Below are 20,003 nucleotides of genomic sequence, written 5' to 3' on the forward strand. Positions count from 1 at the left end.
AGTAATTTAACCTTCTAAAAAAAACAGGTTGAAGTCCACATTGAATCATTGGAAATATTTTTATTATTTATTTTATTTATTTTTATTCATAAGTACTGTATACGTTAGTCTAATTTGGTTGTATGAGATGTACATTGACTTTCTAAGTATTAAGCTATAGTGATTGCACAGCCATTAAAAATCAAATCAGCTACTAAATAATTAGCTGTTCATTTTCTGTCTCCTTGTCTTTTACTTTTTCAGAGATTTTCTGAGTTTATAGAATTGTCATTAGACTGTTTCTTTGAGATTTCTTTGGGGCTTTCTACCATCACTCCCCACATTACATCAAATTCTTGCAAGTCTAGAAAAAGGAGCTGTTGGACAGAAAGATGTCAACTGAGTGGTAACTATTTTGGTTTTCCAATATATTAGTAATCTTCAGTGCCATTTATATTAATCATGCGGAAGTTTAATCATACTTTAGACCAACCTGTTTTAATTCTCGTTTGATTTCTACTTTGGCTTGGGGAAAGTGTTTCTTTACTGATCTTTTCCTGTCTTCTGTTATTAGACTGCACTATGCTGTTGTCCTCAAAGGAAGTAGGGCTTGGTGTAGACTCCAGGAAATTCTAAAGGACATGCTGTATAAGTATATACAAACAACAATAATTTGGTCTACATTTCTTAAAAGAGTTGGTGCGTGAAGTTGAGGGATACTGACCTCATTAAAAAGCCTGGGCTCTCTGTGGCTCTATGTTCTGCACACTTGGATGAAGAAAGGAGCTGAGCTATCATCTGATCACGACATTGTGGTGAGTTGGATCAGGTGCTGGGGGAGGATGCCAGACGGACCTGGCACACCCAGACGTATAGGGTGCATTGGGGACCCCTGGTAGAGGCCCTAGTTCAAGAAATCTGACTCCCAGTTCGACAGCATTCTGAGAGTTGCGGGGGACATTGAGTCAGAATGGACAATATTTTACACCTCCATAATTGAGGCTGCTGCAAGGAACTCTGGTCGCAAGGTGGTTGGTGCCTGTTGTGGTGGTAAGGCCTGAAAAGAGGCATCAAGCTGAAGGAGGAGTCCTATTGCGCTTGGTTTGCCATCATGTGGTGGCCTCAATCTCTCAATGGAGCAGTTCACAGCCAAGTGTGAAGTGGCGGGAATGAGAATCAGCACCTTCAAATCTGCGACCATGGTCCTCAACCTGAAAAGGGTGGAGTGCCCACTCTGTGTCAGGAATGAGTTGCTGCCCCAAGTGGAGGAGTTTCGATATCTTAGGATCATGGACAGGAGTGAACTGAGAGGGGAACGAGAAATTGACAGATAGATTGGAGCCTCAGCTGGAGTCATGTGGACGCTGTACCAATTCGTCATGGTGAAGAGGGAGCTGAGTAAAAGTGAAGATGTCAATATACTGGTGGATCTACATCCGTAGCCTTGCCTATGGACCTAAGTCATAAATAGTGATTGAAAGAACGAGATTGCAAATACAAGCGCCAAAAATGAGCTTTCTCCGAAGGGTGGCTGGCCTCTCCCTTAGAGAGAGGGTGAGAAATTCAGTCATTCAAGAGGGGCTCATAGTAGAGCTGCTACTCCTTCACATCAAAAGGAGCAAGTTAAGGTGGTTTAGGCATGTCCCTTGTGGAGGAGGCCCCGGAGCAGAGCCTGGACATGCTGGAGTTCCTTTGGATAAGCAGGAGGGGGTGGCCGGGGAGAGGGAGTCTGGGATTCTCTCTTAGGTTGCTGCCACTGCGACTTGGTTGCGGATAGGTGGAAGAAAATGGATGGGTGGGTGACATAATTGTTTTTATCACATTTATAGTATTTTTTGGCAACAGTGTAATAGTGTAGCTTGATTACAACTTTGTGTTTTAAAGAATATGATTGTTTCCTTTCAGGACACCAGGAGAAACGAGTCCTCCGTCACAGATGATTTGTTCAGTGAAGAATGTCACATGCAGGCCATTGCATCTCCAACACTGCATCAGTTGGGACAATGCTAAAGACTTTCATCACACACTTACATTTGGATCACCTAAATCCATGACAGTCATTCAGGCAGTAATGCCTGGACTGGGAAACCGAAGATAACTTGGTCATCTTAAGTACGCTTTGCTTAGATTTTTTTTTTTTTTTTTTTTTTTTTTTTGAGGCAATGAGTTCTGGGAACTAATTGGATTGTACAGTGTACCCATAATGAATAAGTTGCCTAACTTAATTGTTTTAAGTAAGCTTTACTTCCTTTTTGTTTAAGGCAATGAGTTTGCATAATGTTTTTAAGCTCTGGGAACTAATTAGATTTTACAGTGTGTTCAAGGAACCAGTCTGAGATGGTCTGAGCTTTATGATAGCACACATCATCTTGCTGGCAGCAGACATCAGAAGATGGGTACACTGTGGTCATAAAGGAATGGAGACGGTCAGCAGCAATACACAGGTAGACTGTGGTGTTTAAAAAAAAAAAAAAAAATGCTCAAATGGTACTAAGGGTCCTGAAATGTAGCTAGATAATATCCCCCACACTATTACACCACAAGCAGTCTGAACTATTGAACCAAGACAGGATGACTTTCATGCTTTTATGTTGTTTACACCAAATTCTGACCGTACACTGAGAATTGTCCTCTAACCTCTGGTATCAACAAGACATTTTCTCCCAGAGAATTTCCGCTCATTGGAAATTTTCTCTTTTTCTAACTATTCTCGATAAACCCTACAGATGGTTGTGGGGAAAATCCCAGCAGATCAGCCATTTGTGAAATGTTTAAAGTCACTTAATGTCCCTTAAAAAAGTACTCATTCTGATGCTCTGTTTTAACTTCAGCAGGTCGCCTTAACCGTGTCATGCCTAAATGCAATAACATACTGTCAGTTGAATGGTTGAGTAAACATTTGTATAAATGAGCAGTTGAATAGGTATACCTAATAAAGTGGCCAGTAAACGTATGTGACGGATATCCTTTGCACTGATGAGAATCAGGGAAATTTATCACCTAAATCAGCTTTATGGTGCAGTAAAGTGGTTTTCAGCACATTATTTCACTTTTATTGGACACTTTTTAACTCTTGGTTGAATCTTATGTCTGCCATAACCCAGTTTCAAGTTCCAACGAGCTTTTGTTTCCCAGAAAAAGGTCAAGTTAAGCCCGTATTTCACTTTATCCACCTACAAATATTGCAAACATCAGAAGAGCCATGCAGATTTAGGGACCAAAACAGATTTAGACAACACTCAGTGGTTTTCAATTGCTGTTTTCCCATCTGAATAGAATGTAATTGTGTCCCTTGAACGCTTCATTTTCCTGACATGGGTCAAAAATTTGTTTTTTAAGGAATTTCAGACCACACAGTGTCCAAATATGTGAATGTACGTGCAAATGTAAGCCTACCAGTGATAAATCCACAGTGTGTTCACATTGCTCTTGTCCAGCGCATGCTGTGGCACATTCCTGACAGGCAGACCTTGAGAAGAAATGCATGTGCGATGATAGACACAAATGAGTCAAACTGATTGCCACAAAGCTACATTTGTTAGGATAATATTTCTTTACCTGGAGAGTGCAGTGACCACTTTTCTTGCCTATTTCATCAGTTGTTTATATATTGCAGGGTCTCACCAAATGTTAAGAACTGGCACAAGCTGACACTTGCAGCTACTACACTTCAAGGCCAGACTGGCTTTGACTTTTTTGAAGTGTGTGGCTATCCATATACTATTGATATCATGTCTTGAGTTTTTCATTTCTGGTAGAAACTGTGGTGAAGTCTTCAAGGGAGTCCAGGGTGTTCTTGACTGTCAAAAGACCCCAGACCTCGATAAGTCCCAGTGAACTGTGCAAACCAGTGCCTGAGGGAACTAATATTTCCCAGACTCAGTCCTCCTAGAAGTAGAGTGTTTGGTCAAGAGCAGTTACTCATTCTATTCCCGTACCTCCTTGCCTACACTCATTTCCTCTCTTCTTTGGTGTCTCTTTCAGTCTCTTGCTCCACTGGCAATGTGACAACTGAACAATGATTCATATGCACGGAGTGCAGACTGGAAGCTATTTCAAATGTCTTGTGAGCCTCATTGAAGTAACTCAGTACCCCCCCCCCCACCCCCCTCATAAACACACATACACCCACCTTGCTTTAGGACAGTTGTGCAGTTTATTCAGTGGTGTGAAGCCAGTAGCATATGAGGATCCAGAGAGGGAGAGAAAGCTGGGATGTTTACACATCTCAGATAAATGACTGTGCTGTTTGCTTTAATAACCACACTGAATGCAGAGACACATGTAATTGCTTTGATGTTGCTCTGATGGCTAGAAATAATAGCACTCCCCATGATTATGGAGTCAGTCAGGTGCTGGAGGTATACACACCAGGCTGTGTGCACACAACTGCTGTGCGTGTAACTGTACTTGAGAATTCCCCCATCCTTCACCTCCTTTAGTTTTTGTCTGGGTTCCCACCCCAAGGGCTTGATTTAGATGAAATGTCACTTTTAATGGAAAATTTGATGGAAGCAAAACAACAACTTGGAATATTGCTTGTGTAAGAAGCAGGAAGGGAGGCAAGTGCCAGGGTGATGTCAGTGGCAAGGGTTGTTTCCCCCCTGATTGTACTCTTTAGGAATTCATTGGTTGCTTCTATGATATTAGTGTTGTAGCAAATGTAGCCCCCAGGCAGGCTGGGCAGCCGGCATATTGCTGCTCTTTATAGATGAGCGTGCCAGGAGGAAATACGCTTGCAGTCCGGCCCTGCTGCGGACTCACTTTGGTCCAAGCTAAAGGGGAGTGGGTGGTTGCAATAAGTGCTAGAGGAGCTCACTGTGTCTGCCTGTTGTTCTCTTCTTTTTCGTACACTTTTCGTCATAATGGTTTTCACGTCATGAATCTGTATGGGCTGAACTCACATCAGTGGGACACAAAGCTCTCTGGCATGCAGGCATTATCTCAGTCGACCAACTGCAGTATACAAGCTGCAGAAAAACTTCATGTGTGTCTCCCATGGAAACAGCTGCTCATCTGCATCAAACCAGTGGGTATTTGTTAATGTCATTGGTTCAGCAAATCATCAGGGCACGCCACGGGCAACTCCGGGACCTCTTTTGTAGCAACGGTTCACATATAAACCTCAAAATCAGTTGCTCAGTGTGGCCTGCCATGTAGTTTTGTGTTTCTATAGAAACTCAGGCCACACAGACTTCCCATTTGGCAGCATGGTAATTAATTTATCTCTATTGATCTCTTGTATACCTCAAGCCTTTCAGCAGGGTGGCTTGAAAGCTGAAAGCTGCATTGTTGATTGAATGCACAGTCTATCTTCAGATGCGATCACAAATCAGTCCCCATAGGGGGATAGCTGGGAGTAGGCCAGATTGTGTTCTTCCATGCTGCAGTGGTAATGATTCATTTCATCCTACAAGACACAAGTAAATGTAATTGCAGGTTTTGGTACTGGACAACAGCCTCTACTCTGCTCACAGTCATGTGGACTGATGTGGCAAAAACTCAACTGCGCTTATGGCTCTGGACGCATATCAAGACACCAGCTTATTCCCTATATTTTGCTTCTAGTGCATTTTGACACAGAAGAGGCAAGATGCTTCAGGTTCAAATTTTTATAATAAGCTGTTCCTGCCAGCTCCCAGCAAAGCTTGACATTTGCTCAGAGCAGGGCAAATAAGGATAGAGAAAAAAAAACAGAATATTTGCCTAAGGATCTTCAACTCCCTTCCTGCTCCACCCCGCCTCCCAATGTCACCCTCTTTTTCATATCTTTTTTGCACTGAAACTTTTTTCTTTCCAGGTATTTTGTTTTTCTTTGGTGAGTAGGAGGGACCCCTGGCAAACAGATGAAGAGAAATGATGTTATGGACCTCTCCAAAACATCTCAGGGAGTCCAGAGGATGTCCAGTACAGTGCAGAAGAGAGCGTTTGCATAACAACTACTGTATTCATTACAGACTGCGCGAACACAGAGGCAAAATCTAAAGTCGTGATCCTGCTTCATGTCTTTGGAAAAATAGAAACTTGCAGTAAACTGGATTTCAGTCTCTTTATCTCTTCTCTTATGTTTCCCATCTGAACCCAGGGGTGCGGCTTTGGGAAATAAATAGGTATCAAAGAAAGGAAAATGAGAGAGAGGCGGAGAAAGAGCTTGAGAAGAGTGATAGGGGCAGTAATACTACAAGACAACTCAACGGGAGGCAAATAAGTCGAACTAAAAGCAGCACAAGCAAGATGGAGAAGGAAAAAAAAAAGTAATGATAGCTCACCTTCTGTCAGCCTCCGTGACAGAAATGACTTGGAAGTTTGGAGACCGGCGTTGTCATGGAAACTGATTTTTGTACTGCTGACAGGCGGGTGTTTTTCCTGCGGATGACAATGCCCACCGATAAAGATGTCATCCTGAGAAAAATAGGTGTTGGCCATCAATGGACCTGAGTGCTGACATTGCTTTTGCTGCAGCCGTATTGTCCGGGGCTGTCCCCCCGAGGATTCTAAAGGCTGCTCGTCCATTGTGTTTGAATTTGAAGAGTGTTTCCCATGGGGCCTGTTTAAGATAAGACACTAAAAGTCTTCAAACATGACATGTCACAATTGTGGCAAAAAAGATACAGTTGTGCCTTTCATAATTGATGATGAATGTGAAGTTACTCACTGTTGAAGCATAAGATAGAAAACCCGATTATTGTGAATTCAGTCCTTTACAGATAACGCACTCAAGGTGTAGGATTATCAAACTCAATGATGTTAGAGCAGAATCAGAGAAAAGGGTTGCTATGGTAAGCTTCCTGCAAACCCTCACACCATGAATCTACCGCAATATTCCAGCTTCTTTGTTAATGATCAGCACCAGCGATGCGCTGCGTGTTGGATCACACTCTGTCCTGCTATCCTTGCACGAGTTTCTGTGTTGGAGGCAAATGTCTTGTTTATCATGTCCAGGCTGTTGTGCACGGGGGCCGCATTTTTAATTAAAAGTTGTTGTAGCTATCTCTACAACATTGGGAGGTGTGATCACTGCCTGTCACTTCAGCTCAACACAAACATGTTTATTTTTGGTCCCAGATTCATTTAATGGGCTTGTCAAAACTGATGAAAATTAGGGGAGGCAGAGGCGGCTGATAAGCCCCTGTGTTATTAGATGGGCTGGAACTGTTGTTTGTCTCCCTTCGTTTGTCCTGCGTTGATGCTCAAATGCGCGAGTACAACTAGCAAGCAAGCTGAAGAAAAATTACACAGCCCTGCACAACTGCTAATTCATTCCCAGACACAGAAAGCAAAATGAGTTTGCGTGGCTCAAACTTTAAAGAATAAATAGAGGATTTCACACTTGTGGCTACTGAAGCAGCACCGCAGTGCCTCTGCGCTGCAGTCTGCTCAATGATTTCTGAAATGTAGAGCAGCAGAGGTAAATAGACATGGGAGCAGACAAACTTTTTCTCATATTCGCTTGGGTGCTTTTTATCTTTGATGTCCCTCCCAAGCACACACACACACAAAAAAGCAAAAGTCAGATCTTCCCAAAAAAATTCTCAGAGGGGCGGGATAACTGCGCACCAGTTCTACACGGTGTGCATCAGTGAGAGAGATTTGTAAAGAAAAAGTCGGACTTTTTGATATTTATCTGAGGGGATGGCAGTGTCACTCTGCTCTGCATGATGACAACTGTATTTCTGTGGTGGCAAAATAATGGGCTGGTTTTTGCTGTTGTATTGGAAACGATCAGATTGCTGTTTATTGGCGGTGTACAAGACTAAACTGTGGAGATGATGGAATTTTACTGCTTTCCTGCGTCTCTCCACAGAGGGTGGTTTTATTGAAAAGCACCTCTCACTGAGGTAATGCAGACAAATGACAGCTTGACGCACAAATGTAACCTTCCGCCCCCTGTGCGAGCTTTAGTTGAGGGCATAATTGCATTTTACTTTTATTGTGTTTGTTTTTCAAGTCAATTGCAATCATATAAAAATGCAAATACTGCACATATGGAACACGCCTGAGTCACTGAGCGGTAAATAAAGGAGCAGGTACTCTGAGAACAAAAGAGAAAGGGAAAAAATGAGAAGAGTGATCACATGTCAGTGGGACAGAATCATCACAGACCTGCTGTTGGCTGCTGAATATGTCTTTCACCCAATCTGAGGAAAAACCTATGAAGGGAAAAGTGAACCGAAGCAAAACAAAAGTTAGCTGATGAGGTGGATGAACTTGTAAATCTCACTCAGTTGGACAGAATGTGGACACACTGAAAACATAAATACCATAAAAACAAGCTGCCTTAAGTGCTGTGTACCCAAACTTAATACTCGCACTACAGCAGAAGAAGAAAGCCACTAACATTACATTTACATTTACAGGACATAATGCAGTCATGGAGGAAGAGAAAGGAGAGGATTGAGGATTATTCTCTTTTGTAAAAAGTTGGTATATTCATATTTGACTGGATCAGAATGTACATGTGATGGGGTCTTTCAGAGAGCTTTGTCCTTTAAACATTCAGTTAAGATGTTATCCGAATGAGTTCCATATAGCATCCCTGCAAGTGCACACACACACACACACACACATACACACACTTGAGACAGGTGGGGAAGCCACAGAAAGTGCTAAAAAGCAAATACCCTTAAGTGCTACCTTAGTCCTTTACAAGAGGGGTTTGAAATGCGTTCTCTGTCCACTTAGTGCTTTCACTTATCTAAGTGCTCTGGTTGACCTTCCCACTGTCTCGCTTTCCAGAAGCAAGTTTATTTCCCCCCCCCCCGCCCAACTCTTTCAGGGTTAACTGCATGCTACCATTTTCCTTGAACTCTAGCCAAAAACAGTGAGGTGTACCTAAAGCAAATCATTATAGACCCGCTTGAAACCTGTAAGTGCAAAAGCTCAGAATTTTGTGGTCATTCATTTTTTCCATGCTTTTTGAGAACTACAGAAATAAACTCATTACTCTTTCTATTCAATAGCATTTTACAGTTACACACTTAGGTATTTTAGATCATCACAACAAAACAAGATTTGAGAAATCATGAACGGTATCAGTGATTACATAGTATGAAGCCATGATGTTTAGAGACCATTATTTTTTTTACAAGAGTACACAGGTCGATGAGAAATAGAGTGGTTAGTGCAAGTTCACAATCTTTCCACCTGTTTTTTTTTTTTCTCTCAAAAAAAGCTTCCACCTGTCAAAATCCTCTCACCAGTCCTCTAATGGACCGGTTTACAGACCGGCTGTGGTAGTCTCGCAAGTCTATATCTTACAAGTCAAAAGTTTATAAAATCAGTGGGCAATGTAAATAATATTTATTATCTCATTTGTAAGGTACCTGAGACTTTTTGAATGTATTAGGCAACGTGTGAGCAGTCAGCTCTTGAAGCTGATGTGTTAAAAGCAGGATAAACAGGCAATCATAAGAGCAGGGCAGATATGAATAGAGTGACTTTGTCTGAGTGACTTTGACAAGAGTCAAGTTGTGTTGGCTAGACACTTTCTCAGTATACTCTGATTAGTACCTTTCAAAAACAGTCCAACAAAGGACAGCCAGTAAACTGGTGAAAGGCAAATGAGTGCCTAAGGCTCAATGTTACATGTTGGGAGGAAATTCTGGCAACTGTCACACATTACTAAAAGTCTTTAGGTTGCCTTAATGCAAAAACGTGTCAGAATATGTGCCTTCAAACATCAGTGTAAGGGACCGAATTCCTGCCAGCTAGTTTTGTGCCCTTGCTGACCCGTGTCCACTTCTTAAATTGGCTACAGGCACGGCTGTCTGAACTGGAACCAGAAGCAAGGGCTGCTGGTCTGATGAATCATGTTTTCTTTGTCGTTTTCATTTTAAACCATGCACATCCTTTCATGGTAATGGTGAAAGGATGGGTAATGTGTTTAATCCAAACTAAACAAAATCTCGGTGCAATGACAAATCTGTGTGTTGAGCTGGAAAAACCAGTCCAGTCCTTATATGCCCCATCTAATAACCTTTAGTGCTTGCTTCTAAAGGTTGTCCCTGGACACCTTAGGTATTGTGGAAGCCAGAACTTTTTTTTAACAGCACAATACAGCAGGGGGATTCAGTGTGGCTGATCTCTGTGAACACCTGCCAAAGTACTCACAGCCACCTTTCTTGGAAGTTTCCACTTAGTAGGTAACTTCAAGACTTTATCCTGCCCGATAAATCCTTGGAATCAGGAGCCTAGTCATTGGTCAGGACAGAGTTGTTTTCAAGCGTGGCTGCTATTTTTATGCCAGCTACAGACCTGTAACATTTTTCACTACACCTTGCACACAGCCATCACACAATAAAACTAAACACAATTAAACTAAATTAAAAATCAACCATTTGTTGTGGTTCCTGCTACAGTACAACTGGGCCCATATCTTGATGACTCACACTGTAAAATCAAAGCCAGCCCCACTGTTACAATTGGCAGTGACCCTGGATTCCAATATAAGAAATGTCTTAAATCATTATCTCCTTGCAGTAAACAACTTGCACATTTTGTTCTCTCTGAAGAGCAAAGATTCTTTACAGCCTTAAAGAGGCTGAACTCACAGACTCACTTCTTTAAACTGTCCATTGCAGTGCTTATTGTTTTGCTAAATACTTGTGAGACAAAGCCAAACAACCTGTTTCAGATCCACTCTAGCAGCACTTTGAAAGAGCAGTGTGTACATGTCGGCACGCATCTCGTAATGTGTTGTGTAGCTCCTTCAGCAGACTTGTAATAGAGCTCTAACAGACCCAGGGGAGATTGTTAAAATAGTGCGGCAGGTTAGCTAACGCTAGCAGTGAAGTATTCCCATGTGGGGATCATCAAAAACACACCTAAGGGATTGATGGCAGTCTTTAGCTGCCTCCCAGTAGTCACACATTGGACAGATATAACTGTGAGGATGAGTCCTAGGTGGATGTGAAATACTTCACAGTGCCTGCCAGCTGCTAGTTGTCAATAGAAAGCAGAGGATATGATGGGTATGTGAGGTGGGTTGGTTGCTTGGTGAGTGGAAAGCAGTGTTGGCTTAATGGTTAAATGGGGTTTCAGGGAAATGAGTTTGGGGCAAGAAAGAAGTGATAACCTTAAAAAAAAAAATGGAAAAAGACTGCTCGGCTGCTGCAGAGGGGTAATTTCTGTCTTATCTCTCTCATCATAACAGTTGAGGATCTAAATAATATATTCATTTCCCAATATGTAGAGCATGTGATTACAATGGAAGAGGGAGAAGTAAGGGGGGAAAAGCAGAAAGGTTGTCTGCATCTGCTTTTTTACCCTTTCATCAACTTCACAGACTCTGTGGATCTACAAGGTGTAACTAAGCACCTTCTTATCCTCCCCAGCTCCAACTCTTGATCTCCGCAGGCCCTCGGCCATCCTTCACTGGTCTTAATGACACCCGCTTATTTAATTCAGGTTACTTGGAAATTAGATTAGTGTCGATAGAGGAGGACGGTGAGACACAGAGTGGAGCCAGAGAAAATGAGAGGGAGAAAGAGTGTCTTTGCACTTCCCTGCTTCTTCAGCTCCAAGTGTGTGTGTCTGTATTTTACAACACGTTTAATGCCATTGCACCCAGTTGCTTGTCATTGTGTCACTGACTCCGTTCTTACTACAAGAGGTCCGTATAGGCTTCAGGAAAATGGCAACAAAGATGATGCTGATGGAAATCAGTAATGATGATGATGATGACAGGCTGTTGATGTCGATGCTTGGTAATTAGATGGCTTCAACAAAATGTGGCTGATTGCTTCTTCAGTGCTGCTTCTTACTTCATTATGTTTGCGGCTCTTCCATTGGTTTCCACCAAACAGCAGCGTCAGACTCTGCGGGCTCGTGGAAACACTCAGACAGCAGTGTGTGCTTGTGTGCGAGCTCTGCTCGCCTCTGTGTGAGCGCAGTCAATTGCCCTCCAGCTCTGACACAGTTCACTGAGAGGAAGCTGTGACAAGAGACTTTGTTTCAGACATATGCTCAGTGTGCCACTGTGAAAAGGGAAAGCATGCATACACACGTGGAGTGATTATTGTGTTCCGAATTGCCAAACGTTTGCATTAGAACACAGAGCTATACATAAATGCACACACTCAGCTAAATGCAAATTGTATGTGATAAGCATACACACACTCTCCCAGCAGAGATACAAGCCGGCTACAGAAGAGCACTTGGCTGCCTAAAGCCCCTGAAGCGCATGTCAACTCCTCCCATCATCCCACATTGGGGCTCTGCATATTAACTAAACATCTGGCTGTGTCAGCACCAGTTCATCACAGTAGGGACCCCTGCACCCACTCCCCCTTCTTTTGCCTCTGTGTCTGCATCTGCCGAGGAAATGGAGAAAACAGTGCAAAGCGCAATGTGATTCACCGTAGCCCAGTGTGTATGAGTGAGCATCAGACATGCAATTTCATTTGGATTAATTATCAGGCAGAAGTTGAAATGGCTGGCTTTGAATGGACAAATATGAACAGTTTGGATGTCAAAAATAAATGCACGCCAGCGTGTACCCACAAATGCCAAACGTCCTCACACAGGAGATGTTTACATGCTGAAATGAAACCACCCACTGGGCTAGAGCAATTAATGGGCTGCTAGCAGTGCATTAACATTAAGGTTGAGTCACCCCATTTAATGCATTTATCCTCCAGGGGAAAGTGGTTTATTGTTAGCTGAAGAATGTACAAATACCTTTGATACAAACCTGATCCATTTTATATTTAGGATGTAACAGCACGCAGCATACATTACTGCATGCACTCTGCACTACAAGACTCATCTGGCTTCTGAGGTTGATTGCTGGCCAGGTGGGAAATATCACCAAAGCTAAACAGGCTAAACATTTGTAAAGGAGGAATGTTTGTTTCATTTTGTTAGTACTCCTACTGCGGATGTCCTTTTTTATTTTTTATTTTTTATTTTTTAAACTTTTTCAGTTACTTTTTTAAATGAAATATTTTTTAATTTTTTATTATAACACTGTTTACTCAGTTCTTGTTCCATATATTTATATTTATACTCCTGGAGTATCACTGCATGACATACATACATATTTGTTTACCTTATCCTGGGTTACGGTGCAACCCCTCGTTTACATCATACTGTACAGAGCCAATAGCAGAGCATGCTAAACCCAAGCGTTCCACATGCATGAATTAATGGCACATACACTCACCTCATTATTCGTAACTTTTGTCATGTTTGAGGTATGAGGATGAGGAATGTAGTAGTCGAGCTCGTGACAGGCACTTCTGATCTGGCACACTTAGATTCTGGCATCTCTATAGAAATACTCTCAGTCTATGTGGAGCTTTTTATTGTAGACGATGTGGTAGAAAAGATTAGTGCAGATACATTAGTTAGCAATGACGCGTAATGTATGTTACAGGTTGTGATCTCACTCAGACCTGGTGCTTGTCAGTTCACTAAGTTATTGTCAATGTATCCCCAGTGCAGCTTTGTACTTTTGAGTGCAGCGCACGTAACCAATGGTTATCTTTGAAGAAAAGGGGCCTTTAGTGATTACAGTATATTGGCAGTTGGGTGTGTGAAACAGCAGTCTCCTGAAGTGCCCCATTACCTCTGATTTAAAATGTGTACAGAGCAACAGGCCAAGCAATACAGTCCCTCCTCTGACAATACCAATAGCATTCTGCTCACGGACAGGAGGGCAGCAGAAAGAGAAAGAGGCAGATCATGAGAGAGAAAAGAGGACTTATTCAAAAGCAGACACAAATTTTTCTACCATTAATAACATTTTGGGATTTATTAATATCTGGATGTGGTCAGTGGATCAGTAAAAATAGTTCTTAGGAGTGCTGCATTAGATCCAATACGGAGAAAAAAATACTACTTCAATTGAAAACCTTTTTTTTCCCTATGTTCTATTTGTTGAATGCAAGTGAACAACACTAATCCTTAACATTCATTCTTTCTTATTGTAACTGAAAGAGTGCGGTCACACCTGGTGACGGCACTCTAAGTTTAGTTTAGAGTCAAGAGAAAAAGTAACTCTCTTGGTTGTTCCAGACTTATTAATCATCCCATCTCCTGAAGCCATACATACAGATTTATTGCCAGTCTGCAAAACACGTTGTCACCAAAGCCCCGAGAGCTTTCGTAAGCTTGATTCACAAACAATAGCACTCAGCAAACATTCTGCTAATCTGTGACATCAGGCTGAACTATCAGCATTTGTGTTTTTTTTGATAAACCACAGGGAGTCATGACTCGTTACACACACTTACACCTTCAAAAACTAGATTTTCTTTTGTTACAGTTGTCACCTCTATTTTAAATATGAGCCTTTCTTGCCTTTTCATTACAAGTTTTATAAAAGTATAATTTTATAAAACTTATAGTTGTATAAAGACTTCTATAAGTAAAATTTACAGGTGAAGAATTAAACATTTTATTCAATTTGTTAATTTAACTGCCCGTTGCACTGCTTTCATTAAAGAAATGTTTACAGACCTAACCAACAAAGGTTGACTGTCATAGCTTATCTATGTCTTCACCCATTCTCGATCCAAAGGGAATTTGTATACGGGGCAAATACGTCAACTATTAAACGATAGAGTGGGGCATAGTGTGTCTTGGGTTGAGTATTTTAACAAGTTGCTTCAACTACTTCCTTTCCACCATGTAACCACATCAGTTATTTCAATCCACCGTTTGCTTTTCTGTTCATATGGAGTGTAGCCAGCGATGCTCAGTGAGCCTGGTTGTGCTTGATGGTGCATTTTTGCTTCAATTGGTGAAACGAATTTGCTGTTTTCATCTCTAGTGGGAACAATTTTCTTGCATATTTTACAAAGTATTGTGTTTGTGTTAGAGGTTGTTGGAGTAGCTTACTTTTTATGAAAACATTATTGTAGGCTGAAATGTGGCTCTCACTCTCAGACATGCCAGGGCTTGCCTTATTGTTGTGCAGTAGGGGAGCTAGATGTGAAGCATCGCTGTATCATTGATATGACAAGATGACACTTCAATTTCACATAAAAATTCACATAAAAATCATGGACGACATGATATTGTCAAACTATGGCTGTGTGGCAGGATTCAAATTCAGGCCTGGGGGAGACAGAACATAAACTTAAAGGGCGGCTTTAATGCTGAACTGTACAAAAGGTAGCTGATCAGGAGCAAACAATTCAAAAACTTGGAATCTCTGGGGAAACATGGAACAAGGAAACAGACAACTCTGAGGGAATATGTGACAAAGTAATACAATGTAACAAGGAGAGAGGAAACAGGTGGGAACACAGCTGAGGGAAACAAATATAAAGACTTGAGAGGAAGTTGCACTAAACACAAGACAATCACCAAAGTAAAACAGGAAGAGAAACACAACTGAATAGGGAGACAAGATTAACTTGACAAAACTAAACAGTGGAACAAGAAAGACAAAAATACAGATAGCCATACCACCAGTAAAGCTATCGGTATGGAGTTAGCTGTGTTTCCTTTCTAGGATGTTTCTAGAATGTTTTGTTTGTTGCTTTGACCGTGCCCACCCTGACGTTTCCTACCTTCAAAGATAAATAAAATAATCAGTTGTTGTGAAACTGCAAATTTGAGGGTGGCATTGGTCCTTCCTTGGGAGCACGAAGGGGGGAGTCATTTTTGTTGTGTTACGCCTGGTTTCCCCTAGGCCTGGGGGTGGGGTGGGGGGGTGTAACACCAGACTGATGGACACAACAAAAATGAGACTTGGACACAATGGAAGAGAGCTAACACCATCTGAAGCAAAAGACTACAAATAAAACTGAGCTTGAACATGAATCACTTCTCAAAGCAATAGTAATCAACAACCCACAAAAACCCAAAGATACATGAAAGATACATGAAAACGTGAAAAAGTCATTTTTGCTCTACAAGAAGTTTGCCAAAAGTGCTTCAATCTTTAAACCCTGACATAAAGCATTATGACCTGAAAAGCTAATAGAGCAAACATGTTAGCAAATGGTCGCTTACGTGTTTAACAGACAGACCCACATTAGCATTTGTTTGATATCATCAAGTGTTTCCTATTAGCTAATTTTCCTTGTCTGTGTATTAGGCAGGTAGCCCCATTATTAGAGCAGTTTTGCCGAAAACAGCTGCCAAAATGATGCTCAAGTGTGGTGACAGTGCATCAAAGCAAGAACGTTGGAGGGCATACAGCCAGATGCGAGACTATTAAGGGACAGAGCAGAGTCAGGTAATGATTCCCTGTGTGCTGGTTGCTATAAAGGACTCCTTGACTATTACACATACTCATTTGATTCCTAGTTGAAATTATTGATTGGTGCTGCTTACAATACCCTTGGCTGTCAAGGATACTTTAATACTAATCTCTGTCAACAGCCACACACATCCAGCGAAGCAAGAGTTTTGCACAGCTTCTCTAAATCCGCGTTGATTTATTATGAACATTTTCTCATTATTGTGAGAACAAACGAGAGAAGAATCACAAACAAACACGTACGAAGACTTACCCTTTCTTGTGTAACCACCTGTGTGGAGACAAGCTGCTGGCTATTACCGGGGATAAGTATCTGCTGGCAGGAGTTTAATGGTGAATTGTAGTGAATGTAATATAACCCTATATATCTGTTAATTTACAATAAAACCTCTTTAGGTGGTAGCAATGCTTTATGCGCTGCACTGAGAGTTGAAAATACAGCTACAGTCTCCACAAAGGCCCTATTACCACAAAATGTTAATGCTCCATGTCGTTATGCTTCCATTCAGTCACTTCAGTACAATAATTAATCAAAATAAACATACAGTGCTTGACAATAAGGCTTTTATATTCAGCACTAATCAGACAACTCATTAGGCATTAATGAGCCGACTCTGCCTGCTCTTGTCGTGTTTGGGGGAACTTTGGCGCATGGGGAGAAGTGTTTGAGTGTGTGTTTGTGTGTTAACTTGCTGATACACATTAGCACACATGCTCCTGCATGTACACACATAAAGACGCGCGCACACATCCAGCACTCCTGTAGTCCCACTCCAATTATGGCAGCATCTCACCCGGGAAGAAGCCCACTTATGCAGCATTCACTTTATGAATAATTGATTGTTTGTGCCAGTGTTATATTTGTAAATACACGTTTGCACTCTGATTAATAGTTTTCTAGACATATTCATTTGTTGAATTTGATTAGACTCTTAAATGTATTATTTATTAGCTGCAATTGCTCTCCGGTTATTAGTCATCACAAGGGCAACAAGAAGATTTGGCATAAGGATGCATCTGCATGCAAACAGTTATGCTTGCATCCATTCACAGTCAGTCATATAGAAGGTGGAAGGGTGTCTGTGTATGTGTGTGTGTGATTTGACACATTGAGATGCTGTGAACCCGATGACTGCCTTTAAGCATGTCGTTGCATTTTTTTAAGGCTTACAGCCGTGCTTTTTGTAACTCTAAACATAAGGTAATTAACCTGTCGTCTTCATTCTTTTAGACTGATCAGTGTACCTGAGAATTAAAGCCATTTTTTCCACAGAAAAAGCATCACACATGCTAACCTTAAAAACAAAATTTTTGCAGACTAGTGCGGAGAGGTTATCAAACAGGCAATGCCAGTGTAATTAGATTTTTTTCTTTTTTTTGTGCGGCTTCAAAATGTTTTCTTTATGTCGCTGATAAAGGGAATGTGTAACTCTGACCTTTTGGGTGAGTTTTTGTAATATGTGGGAGTTTGCATTATCGCTTGCTTTGATGAATTCTTTTCACAGCCGCAGTGAGATTCATAAAGAGCTAGGTCAAATGTGTTGCATAAGTTAAAAAAAACACCCAAAAAAACCCCGTAGAAACGCAGAAAAGAATACAGGCAGAGCAATGTGTTAGTGACATATTTGAATTAATTTGCTGGAGGGCAAATTTGACACAGCACAAGATCGTCACTGTGAACGAACGCATATGCACCGTGCTGCTGCTGTATTTCTGTTTTTGAAATCAAAAAAAGAGCCCTAGTAGAAAAATAGTCTTTTCCTGGTATTTATTTACCATTTAGTCAGTGCCTAACTACTGGCATTTAACAAAGGACAAAAAATTTAAAACCGTGTTGGCATGTCTAAATTATCGTCACAACATTTGGCGCATCAGCTTAGCTAGACACAGCCTTCAGGCAGTGTACGTTCAAGCTATTGGAGATAAGAAAAACAAAGAACTTATTTTAGATTGTGAACGTGACTCTATTTTTCAGTCCATACTACAAATGACTTTATATTTTCTATTGAGATGGTCTATATTTAATTGCTAACAAGTGACAAAAGAAGACAACATGAATCGATCTGTCGCAATCACACAAGGTAAAACTCGTATATAGTTTTCATTTTGCTGTGAATAACATGGTGCTAGTATACAAGGTAGTGTGCACATAACCAGTTACAGTAGATGCACAATCTAAGCAGGTTGTAAAGTACTGTTGAAATCTTACTAATAATGCGTTTTTTTTTTTTCTTGATAGAATAGGCGCAGGTGTTAGTTGAAAGAGAGGCTCTGTTCTCTCCAAGCACGGTGACATTTCATAAACTTATTCTGGAATTCAGCCAAAATGATTGTTTTGCACTGTGAGATACTGAGCCGTTGTTGGAAAAGTCCTACACAAAACACACCTAGGTATTCAATTCTGCCAAGTGTTTTGAGCTAATCTGCCCGGCTATGATACTCTTCTCAGGGAAAACTTGTTGCAAACATGGTTGATTAACATCTTCCCGACCAACAATTAACTGTTGCGTTATTGAAATGCACAGTTTGGCGATCTCAGCAATCTGGCGTTCTCAGCTTCAGTCTGTAAAGCGATCGAGTGAGAACAGTTGTGTAGTTTTGCGGAGCCGCGAATGGAATGCATGTTGAAGTCTCCAGGAAGAAATCGTTGCCGTTGTACTTTTGCTGAAAACCTTGAAACCTGTTGCAAAGACGTTGTGGGCAAATCCCCAACAGCACAGTGGGGCAGGTTGTCTCACAAAACTGACAGACACGGTGCATCATTGTGACTGTACACGTGTGTGTACGCCAGTGTGTATTACTCTGCTCCTAGGGAGTGCTAGCAGGCCAACTGAAGACGGAAGGAAAAGCAGCACTGCTCTGCACCATATGCCAAATATGAGACTGCCTGCCAATTTGTGGGGGATACTGGCAAGTGCTAGCAAGGCTGAATTCTTGACAGAGGGAGATGAATAATTGAACATGTGCGAAGCGAAGTTCTGTTGGGATGGAGTAGGGTGCCTTTATACATGGAGAAAGGGAATGGAGACAGTCAGACCGTCTACAAGCAAAGCTCTCATTTAGATATTGATGTGGTTTTTTTCTTCTTTTTTTGTAAACATGTCAAAAAGTTGCAGAGATTTTAGATGGACTTGAATGGATTTATGGAGAGATGTGAAAGAGGAAGAAAGCACAGCCCATTGGCATCTGTGTATTGTGATCATATGAAGCAAAACCAAAGCTAACATGTTAGTGTTACAGTCTCACTGAAAACACACAAAAATACATACATTTAAAAAAAAAACACACACACACACACGAGAAATCCTTGTAACTTCATCAGTGTGTTTCGTGTTTTAATAATTTAGCAGACACACTACTGCCGGACAGCTCCAAGTATATTCAGCAGTTGAACAAACCTATAGGCTCTCATACTTTCCAGACCTCATTCCTTGTAAATTACTAATGGAGTGAAGGACCAGAAGAAAATATTTTATCTCATATGCTTAAGCTGTATACATTACAGCTTTGTACATCATTTCAAGGTTTCATGTTAAAAAATGGGAACAAATTGCAATAAATTGTACTTTGGAAGACATTAAATAACAGCTGCATTCAACAGCTGGTTTAGACTAAGTGTGAAAAATGCATCCTGGCAGGTTTCAAGAGGTGATTACATTTAGGATGTGAGCCCTGTACCGTATGTTGTGTCCTACTGTTTAATATGGCGCCATCATTATAGGAAGTATGTTGTCTGGGCATTTTTGTTTTTTGCACTGGGGGAGGTTCACATTTGATTTCAAATGATCCTTTAGGGAGATGTGACAACATA

General features: G+C 41.2%; 1 protein-coding gene across 2 annotated transcripts in view; it reads left to right on the forward strand.

The window, feature by feature from the left end:
• cdh4 (cadherin 4, type 1, R-cadherin (retinal)) overlaps positions 1-20,003 on the forward strand; it is a 214,489-nt gene that overhangs the window by 60,400 nt on the left and 134,086 nt on the right. The gene's annotated exons all lie outside the window — the stretch shown is intronic.

Source organism: Simochromis diagramma, unplaced genomic scaffold, assembly GCF_900408965.1.
Source record: "Simochromis diagramma unplaced genomic scaffold, fSimDia1.1 OVJJ01000646.1, whole genome shotgun sequence".
Taxonomy (NCBI): Eukaryota; Metazoa; Chordata; class Actinopteri; order Cichliformes; family Cichlidae; genus Simochromis; species Simochromis diagramma.